Source organism: Antechinus flavipes, chromosome 1 (assembly GCF_016432865.1).
Source record: "Antechinus flavipes isolate AdamAnt ecotype Samford, QLD, Australia chromosome 1, AdamAnt_v2, whole genome shotgun sequence".
NCBI lineage: Eukaryota > Metazoa > Chordata > Mammalia > Dasyuromorphia > Dasyuridae > Antechinus > Antechinus flavipes.
The window spans coordinates 291,988,277-292,008,459 of NC_067398.1; the positions used below are offsets into that span (position 1 = coordinate 291,988,277).

Here is a 20,183-nt window from a genome sequence, read left to right on the forward strand (position 1 = left end):
TTCAGTAGAATCCTTTGCATTAAGAGGCTTGTTCTGAGCCCTTCCCTTTATTCCAATCTCTGTGGTCATTTTCACAAAATAAACAAGGCTCCAAATACTTGGTTATCAGTAGGCTTGGCATTAAGCCTGGGAAGCTCTTCCTCCATCCTGCCAGCTGGACTCAGAGAGTGGCATCTGACTGAATCACAAGCCTGTGGCTCATTCTGTTCTGAACAAAGGCCATTAGGAAAGAAAAGAAAAGATACGTCCATCAAACACGTTTGTATCTCTGTGGGGGGCTTTTTCTGAGGTTTCTCCTGTTACCACCAGAGATGGGAGCTACTCTCTGCCACACAGCTTGGTATGTGACAAGGGCAATGTAGGAGGAAATACCAGGCTCTGCTTCTCGGGTACTGCCAGAATCAAATTCTAGGACAGTAATGGTGGTAGAAACATTGGGAGGTCAGACTTTAATTTCCTTATCTGCTAAATGAAGAGGCTGAATTGAATGGTCTTCAACTTTCTAATTCTTTAGCCTTCACAAAGAACCATCTCTAACTCATCTCAAGAAAAGGTTCTACTCTTTCTGTACCAATGAAGTATTTTTTACTTCCTCTGTGAAGGCAAAACAAAGCTATGGGAGACAATAATATAAACAGTCACTACTTGAGGGGTGGATTATTTGAGGTATATTTCCCTCTGGATATGGCTGTGCATGTAAGTGAATTATAGCCTTCAGTGCTATATTCCCCAGTAAAAATATAAGGACTTAAGAATAATGACAACTTCATTTCTCTGTCATTATATTCTCAGCATCTGACTCAGTGCCTGGTATACAGTAGATGATTAATAAATGTTTGTTAAATAAGATTTAATTGTATTAACAAAGGATCCCAACACCTTGTAGCCATCCAGGTGTATGACAGGCTGAAAAGCTCAAGAAGAGAAACATGAAATGCGATTTTCCTCAAGTGCCTTTTGAAGGTCTGCTCACCCCTTCCCTGAGTATCCTGAACATGCCAGGGAATGGCTGCTCTGCTCTAAAGGTAATCTCTTATTAGGAATAGGATCAAAAACATGAAAAGAAAGGTCATTTAGCATCTGTTCTCTATCAGGCCTTCTCTGATTTCTGGGAAAGAATGTTATCAAATTTTGGAAAGCAGTGAAGCTGGCCACAAACTTTTCGGTCTTCTTCCAGACTGACTGGGGCAACATTTCTCAATGGATTCCAAGAAACCATAACAATGAATATTTACTTGTTTATTATTTCAGGGGGAAATGAATGAATATAGTAATCTTCCAGGAATTTTCATAAAAGACTGCCTCATGCTCTAAATGCCAAGAACAAGAACACGATGTAAGCCATTTTTATTCCCATCTATAATTACAGAAATTAGAGATGCAGAGAGCCCAGTTGGTCAGCTGGTCCTTCCTCCTATCAGAACTAGTATGTGACCCACACTACCTAAGGAAACATCATTTAAATGACCCTGAATGAGGTCAGTCCTTACTGGAGGGAAGCCAGTTATCTTTCACATCCAAAGCAGACATTTGATCCTCAAGACTGCAAAGCAGACTTTGGGTCTTGGTAAGGAACTTGAGGATTTACAGATGTTAAATTAGCAACAGACTTCCTAGATGAAGAAAGGAGGCTGAAACCTGAGCAACCCAAAGCTTATTTATTTATGTAGAGGTAACCGGCTCTTCAGGGCCAAAGCAAAGGATAGGCTAATATTTGTTACATCTTCCCTTCTAGCCTTCTTTACCCTGCCCCAGTTTAGACCTCAAGATCATAGGTTTGAAAGCTAGAAGGAACCTCATAAGTCACTTAGTTCAGCCTTTTTTATGTTGCTAGGGAGGCTTACCCAAGTTCACATGGCTATCCAGTGCCCTTCATATGCCAGATTTGAGGAACAAATTTCATTGAGGCATTAGACTTAGGACAGATCAGGACACTTGATCTCTGCCTCCAAAACAGAACCATCTATGATACATTATATCCAGGGACAGAAACTAGATGAGATGTCTTAAGTTTTGCTTAATATAAAAAAGAAGCTTAATGACTAGATTTTCCTTGATTCTTTTGTTGTTGTTTAGTTGTTTATCTAGTCATGCCCTACTCTTTGTGATCCCGGGTGGGTTTTTTTTTGACAAAATTATTAAAGCAATTTGCCATTTCCTTCTCCAGCTCATTTTACAAATAATAAAACTGAAGTAAAGAGGGTTAAGTGACCAGCTCAGGGTCACACTGCTATCTGAGACCAGATTTGAACTCAGAAAGTCTTCCTAACTCCAGGCCCAACACACTGCACCACTTAGCTGCCTCTTCTCCTTGGGTCTAATACTATCAGCCATTAAGTATTTATTAAGCACTGTGACAAATCCTGAGGATACAAAGAAAATTAAAAATATAGTCCCTGATATTAAACAGCTTACATTCTAGTGGAGAAGACAGCAAACAACTGTTGACATTTAAGGCATATACATGATAAATTGGAGGTAATCCCAAAGGGAGAAGAGTAGAAAGTGAGAGAAAAAAATACTAGAAAAGACCTCCTCTAGAAAGAAAGATCTGGGCAGTTTTGGAGGAAGCCAACAAGTCAAGTTAACAAGTATTCATTTGTTGTTTACTATAGGAGACACATTCAAATAGAGAATACAACTCATCAACAGCCATGTACATATGACATAACTTAAATGGAAGAAAAAAATAAGAGAGATCAGGAAAGACTTCTTGTAGAAGATTATATTTGACTTAAGATTTAAAGAAATCTAGGAGATATAGGCAAGAAGGGAAAGCATTATAAGTATGGGGACCAGGCAGTACAAAAGTATGAAGATAGGAAATGTGGGAAGAGCAGAAAGGTCTGTGTTTAGATGGGATTTAAAGTATAAAAAGGATTGGGAAGATAGTAAGAAACTATAAAAGGAGTTTATATTTGATCCTGAAGGTAATAGGGAAACAATGAGTATTGGATAGGGAGGGTGGGGATGCATTAGAAGGATATAGCATGTGAGAGGCAATGAGGGTCTGTAGCAGGATGGCAGCTGTTTTGGTTTAGGGACACATGTGACAGATGTTGGGAAGGCAAAAAAAAAAAAAAAAAAGCCAAGCAGATTTGACAACAGATTGGATACAAGGGATGACTGCAAGTGCCCTTGACTATAGTAGCAACAATATGAAAAGAAAGAGTCAGCAAAAACACAAACCTACGCTTCCTCTGAATCATTCGTTTCTTCTTGCCACAGATTGAACATTTCCTTTCTCTTGTTGACTCATAGAAACTCAGAGATGGAAGGGATCCTAGAAGTTCTCTTTTCTCTGGGAAGAAATGCTCTCTAAAATATCCCCCCAAAATAATCAATGTCTACTTGAAGTGGGAAGGAGATTTTATGGCTTGATCACATTATATTCTTTTAAATGAAATTGATGTTATTTTTGCTTACCTCTCTCCACTTTCTTCCTCTTTTTTCCTTATTTTTTTTTCTTACAAGAAATGGTTTAATGCAGGGGTCCTCAAACTTTTTAAATAGGGGGCCAGTTCACTGTCCTTCAGACTGTTGGAGGCCCAGATTATAACAAAAACAAAAACTTCGTTTTATGGGCCTTTAAATAAAGAAAGTCCATAGCCCTGGGTGAGGGGGATAAATGTCCTTAGCTGCCGCATCTGGCTCGCGGACCATAGTTTGAGGACTCCTGGATGCATAGGAGAAAAGATTCAGAAATGAAGGGGATTAAAAAACCCAAAATACATCATTAAAAAAAAAAAAAAAGATCTCACTATATCCCAAGCATTCTATTCTACATTTAGACAGTGTTAATTATTAGAAATTTTTCCCACTTATATTGAGATGGAATTGATGTCTCTGCATTTTCTACTGATCCTCCATATTCAGTTCTTTAGTTGTCAAAAAAAGGGACTTTTCTCCTGCTTTCCCCTGCTCCCAAGTGTTCAGTGACTCCTCAGTGCCCATTGAAAACTCCTTATTTTGGAATTCAAGACATACCACAATATAGTTCAAAACTACCTCTCTAGACTTATGTTTGCTAACCTTCATAAACTATCCTAATGATAGTGAGCTCCTTGAGATAGAAACTATCCTTTGCCTCTTTTTACATTCCTAATGCTTAGCACAGTATCCAGAACATAGTAGGTGTAATAATAAATGTTTATTGACTGGCTGACCAACATAAGATTTTTCTTCCAATTAAATTGGTCTATTCTGTGTTTTAAAAACATGCAAAGCTGATAACAGCTGATATGTTTAAGGGATGTTTAAACATTTCTAGATTGGGCAGTCGATAGATTAGTTCCAGGTTTTAAGGGAGGAATGCTCATCTTCCTCAAATCTTACCAGTTATGTGACTCTGAGAAGTTACTTCACCTTCTTTGCCTCAATTTCCTTATCTGTAAAATGAGTTGGAGAAGGAAATGGCAAACCACACCAATATTTTTGCCAAAAAACTCCAAATGGAATCATGAAGAGTCAGGCATGATTGAAAAATGACTGAACAGGGGGACAAAGACAAGATGGTGGAGAAGACACACATTTTTCCTAACTTCATCCCACAACCCTCATACCAATAACCAAATCCAGCCTCTGAATTAGCTCTGGATTGGCAAAACCCACAAATATTGTGAGTGCAACAAATTACAAGCAGAAGATAATTTCCGAGATCACCAGAAAAGATCTGTTTCAATGGAGCACTAAAAGAGGTGAGTCAAGCACAAGAAAGCTGAACACAGATGCCAGTGCAGGCAGTAGCACAATCCCGGGGTGGAGTGCACTAGAGAATCTACAAAGAAGAATCTATAGCAGTGTTGGCTATTCTAACCTGCTTGCAAGCCAGTAGATCAGAAGAGAAATTATAAAATATCCAACACAAACACAAAAGGTAAATAGTGAATCCTGAAATATCAAAATTTCATGTGACTTGGACATGCCCATACAGCACCAGAAGTAAATCAGCATGGACTCAATGCAGCTGCTGCCCCTTATACAGGAAGCTTGGACAATCTTCCTTGCCCTAAAAACAGACCACAACTTTTTTTTTTAAATGAGTAAAAAAGCAAAAAGAACTCTGAACATAGATAGTTTTTATGGTGAAAGAGAAGAACAAATTTCAAACCCTGAGAAGACTAAAAGCAGACTGTATCCAGATGAAGCACACAAAAGGGTGGTATAAATTGATCCCCACCACAGAAGGCTCTCCTAGAAGAAATTAAAAAGCATCTTAAAAGAGAGCTAGAAAAAAAAATGGGGGAAGGAAATAAAAACTTTGCAAAAGGATTTGGAATAGGCAACAAAGAAATTATTTGAAGAAAATTCACTACAAAATAGACTTAATGAAATGGGAAAAGCCTATAACTCATTAAAAATGATTTAACAAAATGAAAAAAGAAAACAACTCCGTGAAAAACATAATTGGAGAGATGGAAAAAAGAAAAAATCCCCATAAAAATAGAATTTGTGAAATGAGAAAAGAAAATAACTCCTTAAAACAAAGAATTTGTGAAATGGAAAAAAATTCATAAAACAAAACAACTCATTTAAAAATTCAATTGGACAAATATAAAACTAAATTTAAAAAGTAAATGAGGAAAATAATTTACTAAAAATAAGAACTGAACAAATGAAAATGAATGACTCAATAAGACATCAAGAATCTATCAAACAAAATTTTAAAAATGAAAAAAATAGAAGAAAATGTAAAATGCCTACTTGGGAAAACAACTGACCTGGAAAATAAATGTAGGAGAGACAATCTACGGATTATTGGACTTCCTGAAAACCATGATGATAAAAAGAGCCTAGACACTATTTTTCAGGAAATCATCAAAGAGAACATCCCAGATGTCAGAGAATCAGAAAGTAAAATAGCCATTGAAAGAATTCACTAAACACTTCCTGAAAGAAACCTCAAAATGAAAATTCCAAATAATATCATAGCTAAATTTCAGAATTATTGACCCAAAGAAAAAATATTGCAAGCAATGAGAAAAAAATTCAAATACTGAGAAAACACAAAAAGGATTACCCAGGACCTAGCAGCTTCCACCTTAAAGCATCAAAGGGCCTGGAATCTGATATTCCAAAAGGCAAAGTAACTTGGAATGCACCCAAGAATAAACTATCCTGTTAAATTGAGCATTTTCTTTCAGAGAAGAAGATGGATATTCAATGAACAGGTGAATTCCATTTATTTCTGGTGAAAATACCAGAACTAAACAAAAAAATGATCTCCAAATATCAAACTCAAGAGAAGCATAAAAAGGTAAAAAGAAAAGAACTCTTGAGAACTGCATTTCTGTTGTGGATATATATAAAGAGTGCATGTATAATTTGGTTTTACTATTATAATATAAAAAAGAAACTAGAGGTGGAAAGGGGTTTGTATCAGAAAAGGGGGAAAGTGGAGGTAAAAAGAGGAAAATTACATTTCACAAAGAAGCAAAGGAAACCTATAATATTTGAAGGAAAGAAGAGAAAGGATGAACATTGTGTGAATCTTACTCTCATCAGATTTGTCTCAAAGGGAAATATTAGACATATTTGGTTTCATAGAGAAACTTCTCTCACCTTATACAAAAGTGGGAGGAGAAAGGGGAAAAGGGAAGGGATAGGTTAAATAGAAAGGAAAAAAAAAATAATAGGGAAAGGTATAAGAAGGTAGGAGGGACTCTAAAGGGGGAGGGATGCTTGAGGCAAGTGATATTCATAAGTAAATGCTGGGAGGAGGGAAAGGGGAAAAGGAAAGAGAAAAGTATTATTTGGGGTTAATAAGATGGCAGGAAATATAGTATAAGTAGTTTTAACCATGAATGTGAATGGCATGAATTCTCCCATAAAGTGGAAGCTGATAGCAGATTGGATTAACAGCCCAAATCCTACAATATATTGTTTACAAGAAACACATTTGAAGCAACGTGATATATACAGAGTAAAGGTAAAAAGCTGGAGCAGAAATCTATTATGCTTCAGGTGAAGTAAAAAAAAAAAGAAAAAAAGCAGGAGTAGCCATCCTGATATCAGATCAAGCAGAAGCAAAAAGTGTTTTAATTAAAAGAAATAAGGAAAGAAACTATATCTTGCTAAAGGGTACCATATATGATGAACTCCAAGCAATATCAATATTAAACATATATGCACCAAGTGTTATAGCATGGAAATTCCTAAAGGAGAAGTTAAGAAAGCTGCAAGAAGAAATAGACAGCAAAACTATAATAGCGGGAGAACTCAACCTTGCTCTCTCAGAACTAGAAAAATCAAACCACAAAATAAATAAGAAAGAAGTTAAGGAGGTAAATAGAATACTAGAAAAGTTAAGTATGATAGATTTTTGGAGAAAATTGAATGGAGACAGAAAGAAGTACACTTTCTTCTCGGCAGTCCATGGAACCTATGCAAAAATTGACCATATATTAGGACATAAAGACCTCAAAATCAAATGCAGAAAGGCAGAAATAGCAAATGCATTTTTTTCAGATCACAATGCAATAAAAATTACATTCAATAAAAGGCCAGAAAAAAATAGACCAAAAAGCAATTGGAAACTAAATAATCTCATCCTAAAGAATGAATGAGTAAAACAGCAAATCATAGACACAATCGATAATTTCATCCAAGAGAATGACAATAATGAGACAACATATCAAAATTTGTGGGATGCAACAAAGCAATAATAAGGGCAAATTTGATATCTTTAGATGCTTACTTGCATAAAAGAGAAAAAGAGAAGATCAATGAATTGGGCTTGCAATTAAAAAAGCTAGAAAAAGAGCAAATTAAAACCCCCTAATCAAATACCAAAGTCGAAATTCTAAAAATAAAAGGAGAGACAAATAAAATTGAAAGTAAAAAAATAAAATAATCATTGAATTAAAAAATAAAAGTAAGAGTTGGTTTTAGGAAAAAAAAACAACAAAATAGATAAACTTTTAGTTAATTTGATTAGAAAAAGGAAAGAGGAAAATCAAATTGTTAGTCTCAAAAATGAAAAGGGAGAAATTTGCACCAATGAAGAGGAAATTAGAACAATAATAAGGAGTTACTTTGCCCAAATTTATGCTAATAAATTTGATAACCTAAATAAAATGGAGGAATGCCTACAAAATTATGAATTGCCCAGATTAACAGAAGAGGAAATAAATTACTTTAAATAATCCTATATTAGAAAATGAAATAAAATAAGCTATTAATCAACTTCTTAAGAAAAAATCCCCAGGATCAGATGGATTTACATGTGAATTCTACCAAACATTTAAAGAACAATTAACTCCACTACTATATAAACTATTTGAAAAAAATAGGGAAAGAAGGACTCCAACCAAATTCTTTTTATGACACAGATATGGTACTGATACCTAAACCAGGTAGGGTGAAGACAGAGAAAGAAAATTATAGACCCATTTCCTTAATGAATATTGATGCAAAAATTTTAAATAAAATATTAGCAAAGAGATTCCAGAAAGTCATTCCCAGGATAATATACTACAAAAAGGATTTATACCAGAAGCCAGGGCTGGTTAAATATTAGGAAAACTATTAGCATAATTGACTATATTATCAATAACCCAATTAACAAAAACATATGATTGTCTCAATAGATACAGAAAAAGCATTTGATAAAATCCAATACTCCTGCCTATTAAAAATACTAGTTAGGAATAAATGGACTATTGTTCTCCTCCTTACATGCTAAATTCTTGCCCATCCTTTTCACCAACTCCAAAAGGCATGGCTATCTGTCCATTTAGTCTAGGGCTAAGAGGTACCTCACAAAGTATTGTTGCCAGAATGGGAACAGCAGAGAAGTTTGCAAACTATAGGGTATGATGAGAGTCCATCAATTGATGGGCTTTTCATTTTTCTAAGAATTTGAACAAGGAGATAGAGGGGATATGTTAGTGACATCACTTATTAGACAGACCTGATAGTATATCCCTGTAAATATAGTAGACAACATTCAAGAAAACATCTGGGGAATCTGACAAAATGAATGACTCATTTCACCATAGCCATTAGATGATGAACAGACAAGACTGGGTTTTGTTTTAAGCTCAGAGTTAGCAGGGGGAAATGGTCCCAGAAGAGATTGAAGAAGCTATGTATTATAGCAGATGAGATCAGCTCCCTAGAGCAACCAATTTCTTTTTCTGGGAATCTCAGAGTTATATTCTCTCTTCTTATTTGTGTTACTTAATTTCTATCCACTTGTCTTAATACAACCAATCATCTGCTTAAAATAATTATGTCAGTCAGAGTTTATGAACTAAAATAAACACATGTCCCTTCCTGGGGTCATAGAAATTATACTGATTTCTCTGTTGCTAATTTTCCCCCCTTCCCATCAGATCTCATTAGTGAACCAATTAGTTGAAAATTGATCATTAAAACAAATATCAGTACTTGGTCCCATTAACGGCCACAGTGGAAATCTACCTATCACTTTACGCCAGTGGGACAAGCAAAAGAACAGGGACCATGGCCAGACAAGACCAGTGATGTCTCTCTGTGTTGTCCAGGCATCTTTTCTCCCTCCTGCAGATGTAAATTGCTCCACTTAGCTTTTTTCAATGTTTCCTTCACAGAGTTAGGATAGTGCAGAGCTGCATTTCCCAAAAGATATCTCTTCTGCTTTGTTTTTTGCCATGGCAGGTAGGACAAGCTAGAGCAAATAGTCACCACAGGGATTCCAGACCTAGTTATCCCTGAATGTTTCTATCACTGCCTATTGGATTGCTTTTCTGAAGCTTCCCAGAATGGCCTGGTTCAATACTTGGAAACATTAGCACAGAGTAGGCTAACCATGGAGCCTCTGGAAAAATAAAGAAGGCTAAAAGTTGAAAGCTACAAAGGTTTTTGTTTCAGGACTTCTACATTTTGCTGAATAATTCAGAGATAAAGGAGTCAGAAGAGTGTGTTCATAGGTGTTACGGGAGGCACCTACTAGTGGCTGCTGGGGATCTAATTCTGACCAGCAGAATAGATCCCTTCATGTGAGAAGATAATAACAATACAAGGAGAGTGAAAGGCATTCTCTGATCTCTTTTCTTCCCTCTTTCCTCCAATTTATTTCATTCCCAATCCACAAGCAGAATCTGCATCAGTAAAGGCTTATTTGCAATTCCTTCAAGTGTGTTATGATGCACAGCTGTGGGGTCTTTTGGAGAATTGACCTGCCCCTTCACACTTAGGCATGGTCCTTAACACATAGGAACCTTCAGAAATGGTCAAATGCCAAGAAGACATATCACATTAGAACGAAGAAAGGGAGGAAAGATAGGCATCTTTTCTCCCTCATTTTTCCTGTCCGAGGACAGATAGAAACCATTTAGATTTTTAACTTGCCTAACCATGGCTAGAATAAGGTGGGAGCGACCAACTCTATTTCTTCCATTGAAATGGAGGACCATCAAGACTTAACAGATTTCCTAATGCTACCCCTTGGGATTCTCCTGACCTTACCATATTCCTTGTCTCCTGGAACTGCCATCTGATCTGCTGAAATAAATTAAAAATGTCTTGGCTTTCTGGAAAGACCTACATGAACTGATGCTGAATGAAGTGAGCAGAACCAAGAGAATATTGTACACAGTAACAAGAAGATTATGGGATGATCAACTGTGATGGATTTGGCTCTTTTCAACAATGAAGTGATTTGAAGAAGTTCCAATAGACTTGGGATGGAGAGAGAAAGTTGTATCTAGAGAAAGAACTATGGAGACTGAATGTAGATCATAGCACAGTATTTTCATCCTTTTTTGTTTTTGTTTGCTTGGGTTTTTTTCTATGTTTTCCCCCTTTTGATCTGTATTTTCTTGCACAGCATGATAAATATGGACATATGTTTAAAATAATTACATATTTAAACTATAGTGGATTGTTTGCTTGGGCAGAGAGGAGAACAATTTGAACACAATATTTTGCAAAGGTGAATGCTAAAAATAATTTTTTCATGTATTTCGAAAAATACATCAAAAGAGTACTATGTTAAAAAAAAAGAAGAAGAAGAAGAAGGCTTTGTTATCTACTTTCAATGCTTCATCCTATGGACTTCTGGCCTTTCCCATCTAATCTGCATATGAATTTTCATTTATGTATTATCTCCTCCAATTAGAGAACTGAGTTCATTAAGAATCTTTCTTCTTCCATTTGTATCACCAGAACTTAGCACAATGCTTGGCACATAATAAGCTCTTAAGAAATGACTATTTTTTAATTCATTCATATATCTGCCAATTTTGTATTCCAACAGGCAAATAGAGTCTGGAACTTGCTGCAGAGAGGAAATTATTAATATAAATAAGTTATTTTTAAGTATCCAGGATATCATTAGTATAGGGAACTCTTCTGGTGAGGAATTGCTTCTACCAATATAGCTAGGCCTCTTCCCATCACATAATTTCACAGAATTGTCTGAGGAATAGCTTAGATTAAGTAAGTCACTCAGAGGCTAAACTTGAATCCCAGATTCCTGACTCCAAGGCCAGTTCTCTATCCACTCTGTCTCTTTTTAAAGCTAATATCAAATTAGGTCTTGCATGTCTTTTAATTTGCTGAAATTAAATTTAATTAATAAATCACTTCAAAATATTAAAAATAAATATTTTTTAGACTTTCCCAAGAGACTAAAAGTGGGGATAAATTATCAACTTTTGCTCAGTCATTTCTCTTAGGGTCATGATTCTAGAATTGGGAGTTTCAAAGGTAATCCAACCCAACCACCCAATTTTATACATAATAAAACTGAAACTTAGAGAGGTTTGATTTGCTTGCAGTAATATATGTAGTAAATACAAGAGGCAGTATTTGAATTCAGTTCCTCTGATGCCAGTGCTAGTGCTATGTGTATATATATATATATATATATATATATATACACACACATATATATACATATGTATATATATGTATATATATACACATATATATATATTTGTATGTGTATAATTATTTTATTTTTAAAATTCATTTCATTTTCCAATGCATCCTTTTCCTTCTCCTATTTGAGAGTTATCTATTATAACAAAATTTTTTTTTTTAGAAAGAGAGAAAAACCCAAAACAGGAAAAAAAAAAGATTCTACCAAAAACTAAGCAACACATTAATTCAATATGTTATGCAGGCTTCTACCCTCAAAGGCTTCCACCTCTGTAAAAAAAGGAGAGGGAACTACATTCTCATCTGCCATTACTTCTTTTACTATACAATATTCTCCATAAAAGCTAAAATGAGCTCAATGAGATTTAGGGGGAAAGAAGGTGGGTTGTCATTCCATATCTTTTTGTCAAAATCTGAAGGTCTCATTACACTATAGCAATTTGTCTAAAAGAATTATACTCATTGCTTTTTTAAAAATTAATTTTATTTTTCAATTAATTAGTCTTTATTTTTTCCTTCTTATCAACCCCCAATTGAATAAAGAATAAAAAAAACAAAATCCAATGGAAAAAATTATATATAGTCAAGCTTAAACAATTCTCATATTGTCTGCGTAAAAAAATGCATTCACATATATCATTAATCCCTCATTTACCTTCCTATCAGCATGTAAATAGTTCATTAGTACCTTTCCAGGATGGTCCAGCTGGTCAAGTGATCAGATTTCTTTTCAAGTTATTTGTCTTTACAAAATTATTTCTATGGTACAAATTGTTCTGGTATTGCTCACTTCACTCTGTATCAGTTCAAGGAAGTTTTCCCAGGTTTCCCTGAAATAATTCCTTTTGTCATTTCTTATGATACAATAGAATTCCATTATTTTTACATTCCATAATTTTCATGCCACTTAGTAATCAATCCCTTAATGTACAGGTCTTAACCACTAACCACACTTAACCACAAAAAAAGAGACTATATATTTGTACATATGGATTCTTTTTCTCTTTCTTTAATCTCTTGAGGGGAGATAAGCCTAGTAGAAAGTATTTCTGGGCCTAAGAGAATATGCATAGTTTAGAGAATTGTACCCATTGTAAATCAGCCTATTTCCTCTCTTCAGCCAAAATTTTACTTAGCACCACAATCATTCACTTCTTTTACTTTTCTTATAGCAAGCACTGACTAAATTTTCTAGTTTTTGTGTGTTTGTCTTGGGTTTTATTACTTTCCTAGACCCCTGGCCCAGTAGGAAAATAGTAATTTCTACAATTTTTTAAAGAAGAGAACAATTATCCTCTTAGCTGTGTTTTCTCTTTTCTTGCCTATCTACCAATCAGGGAGGAAGATGCTAATTAGATTCATGGTTAACCATGACTGGGGGGTTCCTTAACAGTCAGGGGCAAAACAGACACACTTTTACAGCAATTGGGTTCTTACAAATAATTAGCAGTTTACACTCATTAGCACAACCACCACTTTAGAAGCAATAATCAAGAGACAAAAAAAAAATATGACTCATGAGAAAACTTCCATGAAACATCACACTCAAGTATAGCCCGTTTACCACTTTTAACTGGCTCTTAATTATTCCAATAATGGGATTCACAGGCCATATAACCTACTTTGTATCATTTGTTCTTTAAAAGGCACCACCAAAACTTTCTATTTCAGTAAAACACAAAACTTTTTTATATAACTTTTTATTGACAGAATAATGGGTAATTTTTTTTACAACATTATCCCTTGCACTCACTTCTGTTACAACTTTTCCCTTCTCTCCCTCCATCCCCTCCCCTAGATGGCAGACAGTCTTATACATGTTAAATATGTTATAGTATATCCTAGATACAATATATGTGTGCAGAACCATACAGTTCTCTTGTTGCACAGGAAGAATTGGATTCAGAAGGTAAAAATAACCTAGGACGAAAAACAAAAATTCAAGTTGTCCACATTCATTTCCCAGTGTTCCTTCTTTGGGTGTACTGATTCTGTCCATTATTGATCAATTGGAACTGAATTAGATCTTCTCTTTGTTGAAGATAGCCACTTCCATTAGAATACATCCTCATATAGTATTGTTGTTGCTGTGTATAATGATCTCCTGGTTCTGCTCATTTCACTCAGCATCAGTTCATGTAACTTTTAACAAGCCTCTCTATATTCATCCTGTTGGTCATTTCTTACAGAACAATAATATTCCATAACATTCATATACCACAATTTATGCAACCATTCTCCAATTGATAGATATCCATTCATTTTCTAGTTTCTAGCTACTACAAAAAGGGCTGCCACAAACATTTTGGCACATACAGGTCCTTTTTCCTTCTTTAGTATCTCTTTGGGATATAAGCCAGTAGTAACACTTCTGAATCAAAAGGTATGAATAGTTTAATAACTTTTTGGACATAATTCCAGATTGCTCTCCAGAATGGTTGGATTTGTTCACAACTCCACCAACAATGCATCAGTGTCCCAGCATCCCTTCCAACATTCATCATTATTTTTTTCTTGTCATCTTAGCCAATCTGACAGTGTGTAGTGGTATCTCAGAGTTGTCTTAATCTGCATTTCTCTGATCAATAGTGATTTGGAATACCCTTTAATATGAGTAAAAATAGTTTCAATTTCATCATCTGAAAATTGTCTGTTCATATCCTTTGATCATTTATCAATTGGTGAATAGCTAAACACAAATATTTTAAAAGAGATCTCCCCAAAATAAAGTACATACAATAAGAATAAAAGATAAAGGCTTTAAGATGGAGATCCATTATATCATAGTCTAAGGAAGCTTGGGATTTTTGAAGATAGCTAAAAGCAAACAACTACAAAGGGCAGAAAAAGGAAGGATTAACTAAAAATACATATATAAAAATACATGGGAAATTCACCAAGAGACTTTTCCTTCACGGATTGAAATGGGACAACTTCTGAAATCTCTTCCAAATCTGAGAATCAATATGCTATGATCTAAAACCAGTATTGCCTTCCTCCTCCCCTAACCCTCAAATGCATACTTTTTACATTAAACTCCTCAAGATATAAATGGCTGGGAAGTAATCCTAACTTAATTAGGTAGAAGTAAGCTAATATGAAATTAGGTTTTTAATATGGTAAAGTCTGCGCTAATGTTTAAACAAAGTAATGAAATATCTATATTTGTTTGGTAGAGAGAAGTATAGGGAAATTAGAAGTGATGAATTGCTGATGAATATTAGGTAAAAGAATAATAACAATAACAAGTTAGAATTTAGATAATATTTTAAGGTTTGTAAAGTGTTTTGCATATATTATTTCATTTGATTTTCATGACAAGTCTTGAAATAAAAACTTTTATTATCACCCCCATTTTACAGATAAAAAACTGAAGGTCAGATGATTTGTCCTGAGGAAATAACTATAGAACCTACACATTTGATAATAAATTTATTTTTATGCGATAAATAATAGAAGGTAAAATTCTTTGCTATACTACATTGAGCATGTGTATTGAGTTAGAGATATAAATTGGAAGCATCCCACAAGAGAAGTACAGAGTTAAAAAGATGGGAATGGGGGTGGAAAGAGGGAAGAGAATGTAAAATCATACTCTTTAGTGGAAAAATATGCTTATTCTCAAGCTCTGTCTTGAAAAATTGTCCCAAACAACAAAAGAAGCCCAAGAGCTCTATACTTCCTTGGGGGTTGTCTGAATTTGATCACTTTGCCCAATAATTAAGTTTTCTCACTTCCTACGTTTTAGCCCAATAGCAGCACTACATATCATAGATGGATTAGACTCAAATGTAGCTAAGTAGAATTTCTGTTGATTTCTTGAAGGATTTTTAATTTTTTTTGAGGGATGGGAAGAAGCACAATTATTCCCTTATTTTAAAAATGTTTACATATTTTAAATATTTTACATAGTTTCCTCTAGTTAATAAATGCAATATATCTTTTACTTCAGAAATATTTCCTCATATGTCTTCTATACCCCTACCTCAGCCCCACACAAGATCTTCTGTTGTAAGAAAGTAAAATTTGAACAAAGCCATCTTCGATCCAACAGTATCATATTACTATATGATAAAGTGAGAGTCCTAGCTCTGGATTTAGATCTGGGTTCAAATCACACCTCTAATATTTACCACTTGTATAATGGAACATCCAAAACTCTTTATAACCTGGCTACCTTCTACCTTTCCAAACTTTTTATACTTTACAGCCTTTCAGGTAATCCTCAAACAAGACACTTTATCTCCTGATTGGACATGCCTGCAATACTCTCCCCTTTCATGTCTGCCTCCTGGCTTGCTTGCTTTCCTTCAAGTCCCAGATAAAATGTCATCTTGTAGTGGAAACCTTTCCTTATCCTCCTTAATTATACTGAATTCCTTTTGTTTATTATTTTTAATTTATCCTGTATATAACTTGTTTACACATGTTTGTATGTTGTCTTCCCCATTAGATTGTAAATTCCTTGAGGACAGGGACTGTTTATTGCCCTTCTTTGTATCCTTGGTACTTTTCAGAGTTCCTGGCATATAATAGGTGCTCAATAAATGTTTACTGACTGACTTTCCTGAGTCTCAGTTCTGCAGCCACAAATTGATCAGCTTGGTATGGCCTTTGAATTTCTTCCCCTCTAGATCCTTGAGTACAGCTTTATCAGGTCACTTAGGAGGGCAGAGGAGGAAAAAAGTAGCTGAAATTTTTTATTTTTTTTATAATTATAACTTTTTATTGACAGAACCCATGCTAGGATAATTTTTTTACAACATTATCCCTTGCACTCACTTCTGTTCCGATTTTTCCCCTCCCTCCCTCCACCCCCTCCCCCAGATGGCAAGCAGTCCTTTACATGTTAAATAGGTTACAGTATATCTTAGATACAATATATATATATGCAGAACCATACTGTTCTCTTGTTTCACAGGAAGAATTGGATTCAGAAGGTAAAAATAACCTGGGAAGAAAAACAAAAATTCAAGTAGTCCCCATTCGTTTCCCGGTGTTCTTTCTTTGGATGTAGCTGCTTCTGTCCATTAATGATCAATTGGAACTGAGTTAGATCTTCTCTTTGTCAAATAAATCCACTTCTGAGGGGGGCGGGGCCAAGATGGCGGAGAAAGTACATGAGACTTTCTAAGCTCTCTCATGTTGAAATCTTTACAAACTGCTAACTCATTAGAGTTGATAGATTATTGATCTGATCTTACAAGAAAATGTTTTGGGCCAGAACCTGAAAACACTAAGTAAAACTAATTGATACAATGTTGTGTTTACACCTTTACTCACTGGAATTCACAAGTATGGGAGATTCACAAAGTGTGTAACTTTGTGAATTCACACCTCCCTTGAAGCTCTTAGGGCCAGAGAGCACTATGGGAGAAAATCCATAATCCCTCTCTCTCATATCCCATAATTCCTCTCTCTCATATAAAACAGACAGAGACTCTCAGGGAGAGATGAGCTGAAGATTGAGAAGGCTCTGTCAGAGGCACAACCAGATTCATCTTCATCTCACACCACTGTGGTTGATGGCTGGGCTCCTGTACTTCCCCCACTGAGACCAAGCTGGTCTTAAAGACTCGCCAGAAAGCTAGATGAGCCCCAAGTGAAGGAGACAAGAGATTCATTCCATCTTTGTGCTGGCTGGAGGCTGAAGAAAGCAGAGGCAGAGGCTGAAGGACAGAACTTTTGGATTTGTAGACATTCGGAGGGAACTCTTGGAACCAAGCAGAGAGATAGGCCTCTCAACAAAGCAGGCTATTTTGAAGACAATAAAAGATCTGAACTTTTACCACCTAGCTGAGTTTTGGGTGATTATTTACTCTTAATTGAAACTAAGGCTGCCTCCAGAAAACCTCCCTGAGAAACCTGCTCTCTCACCCAGAGAGAATGATTATTATTATAAAAAAGAAAAACACAACACTCTCATTCCCCTCATAACCAACTATTTAATTCAGCCTCTAAAATAGCTCTTCACAGCTTAAATTCTTGAAGATTAGAAGTACTACAATTTACCAGCTGAAGTCAATCTAGAAGATCACCAGGAAAGGTTTGTCCTGAGGGGCCAGGAATAGACCAGGGCAGGCAGGGAGAGACTAGCGTCCTGAGCAGACCAGGGGTGGAGGTGACCTCTGTGGCTAGAGAAATTATAGAGACAACTCTGCTATAGGCTAACTATCCTGCCTTGACTACAAAGCAGTAAACAGGCAGAGAAATTAAAGCCTAAAACAGAGGGTCCTCTAAAAAATGCCAGGACCTAACGAGATCTGCCTGTAACCACTCAAACGCAGAAGTGACTCAAGCAGACTGAAGCCACATTCTGCAGTTCTGGGCTTTTGTGGGGGCAGTTACAAATCTGCACAGCATGGGAGCACAGCCTGAGCAGCCTCTAATTGGCACAGTGGGGGGCTGGGCCTGGGGCAATAGAACTTCCCCAGCAGACTGTGCTTCCCGGGTAGACACTTCCAGTCTCTGCAAATCCATTCACTGTTCAACTGCTAATACCCACAGCCCCAGGGCAGGCTTTGGCTTAGGTAGTGAAACTCTCACTGCTCAGCTTCTAGTCCCAGGGCAGTCATTATCTCACACAGCCAGGGTTCTTTGCAGGGCACTTTCCCAGCTTGGCCCTGCAGGCCTGAGTTACTTTCCAGTGAGGAACTCTTTCCCAGAGCATACCAGTACTCCACTGCTTTTTGTAGCCAGCTAGCAGGACAACTACCTGTCCATACACCTTTCACTGCTCTGCAGAGGAAGCTGGTAACATCCCGGCTTTGAAGGCAGGCCCTATAGGCTTTAACAAAATGAGTTTAAAAAATCAAAAGGACGATTAATAGTTTCTATACAGAAAGAGAACAGCTTTTCAACCCTGAAGAGACTAATAGCAGACAGTCTCCAGACAATTGTTGGTCCCCAATACAAAAGGCTCTCCTAGAAGAGACTATTAAAAACCTTAAAAAAGAACTAGAAAAAAAATGGGGAAAGGAAAGACAAGCTATGCAAGAGAGTACAGAAAAGGCATATAACTCACTAAAAGAAAAATTTGACAAAGTGGAAAAAAAAAAACTTCCTGAAATGTGAATTGTAAAAGGTAAAAAAACTTCCAAGAAGTGCAGGGAAACAGAATTAGTGAATTGGAAAAAGAAAATAACTCACTAAAAAAAAAAAAAAAAATTAGTGAAATGGAAAAAAATTCCATAGAGCAAAATAACTCTTTTAAAAACTCAATTGGACACATACAAAAAGAAGTAAAAATAAATAAATAAATAAATAAAAAACTAATGAAGAAAATAACTCAAGAAAAATCAGAACTGAACAAACAGAAATGACTGATTCATTGAGACATCAAGAATCAGTCAAACAAAACCAAGAAAATGAAAGATTGGGAAAAAAAATGTCGAATATTTATTTGGAAAAACAACAGTCCTGGAAATTAGATCTAGGAGAGATAACCTGAGGATCATTGGACTACCTAAAAATTATGATGAAAAAAAGAGCCTAAATACTATTTTACAAGAAATCATCAAAGAGAGCTGCCCAGAAGTAATAGAACAGGAAGGTAAAATAGGCATTGAAAGAATTAATAAAACACCTTCTGAAAAAGACCCTAAAATAAAGACTCCGAGGAATATTGTGGCCAAACTTCAGAATTTTCAGACTAAAGAAAAAATTTTACAAGCAGCTGGGAAAAAACAGTTCAAATACCGAGGTGCCACAATAAGGGTCACTCAAGATCTGGCTGCCTCAACATTAAAGGATCGAAGGGCCTGGAATCTGATATTCCAAAAGGCAAAAGAACTTGGAATGCAGCCAAGAATAAACTACCCAGCTAAGATCAGTATTTTTTTCCATGGAAGAAGATGGACATTTAATGAAACAGAGGAATTCTATTTGTTTCTAAGGAAAAAACTAGACTTAAACAAAAAATTTGATCTCCAACAACAGGACTCAAGAGAAGTAGAAAAAGGTAAAAGGAACTCCTGAGAACTATATTTCTGTTGTAGATATACATAAAAACCAGATGTATAATTTGATTTTACTGATATAACATAAAAAAGGGAAGTAGAAATGAAAAGGGGATAGTGTCAGAAAAAGGGAAAAGGGGAGATAAAAAGAGGGAAATTACATCCTATGATGAGGCAAAGGAAACCTATCATATCTGAGGGAACTTAGAGAGGGGGAGTTACAGTGTGTGAATCCTACTCTCATCAGAATTAGCTCAAAGAGGAAATAATTGATATATTTGTTTTACAGAGAATCTTCTCTCACTTCATTAAAAAGTGGGAGAGGAAAAGGGAAAAGGAAAAAGATTAATAAGGGAAGGG

The 20,183-nt window shown here is 35.7% G+C and overlaps 1 long non-coding RNA gene across 1 annotated transcript; it reads left to right on the top strand.

Moving 5' to 3' along the window:
* The first annotated feature begins 235 nt into the window (after positions 1 to 235).
* LOC127538745 (uncharacterized) lies at positions 236 to 17,855 on the top strand. Its single transcript, XR_007947754.1, has 3 exons — positions 236 to 340; positions 887 to 1,025; positions 17,299 to 17,855. It is a non-coding gene; the product is annotated as an uncharacterized LOC127538745 (long non-coding RNA).
* Positions 17,856 to 20,183: the final 2,328 nt, after the last annotated feature.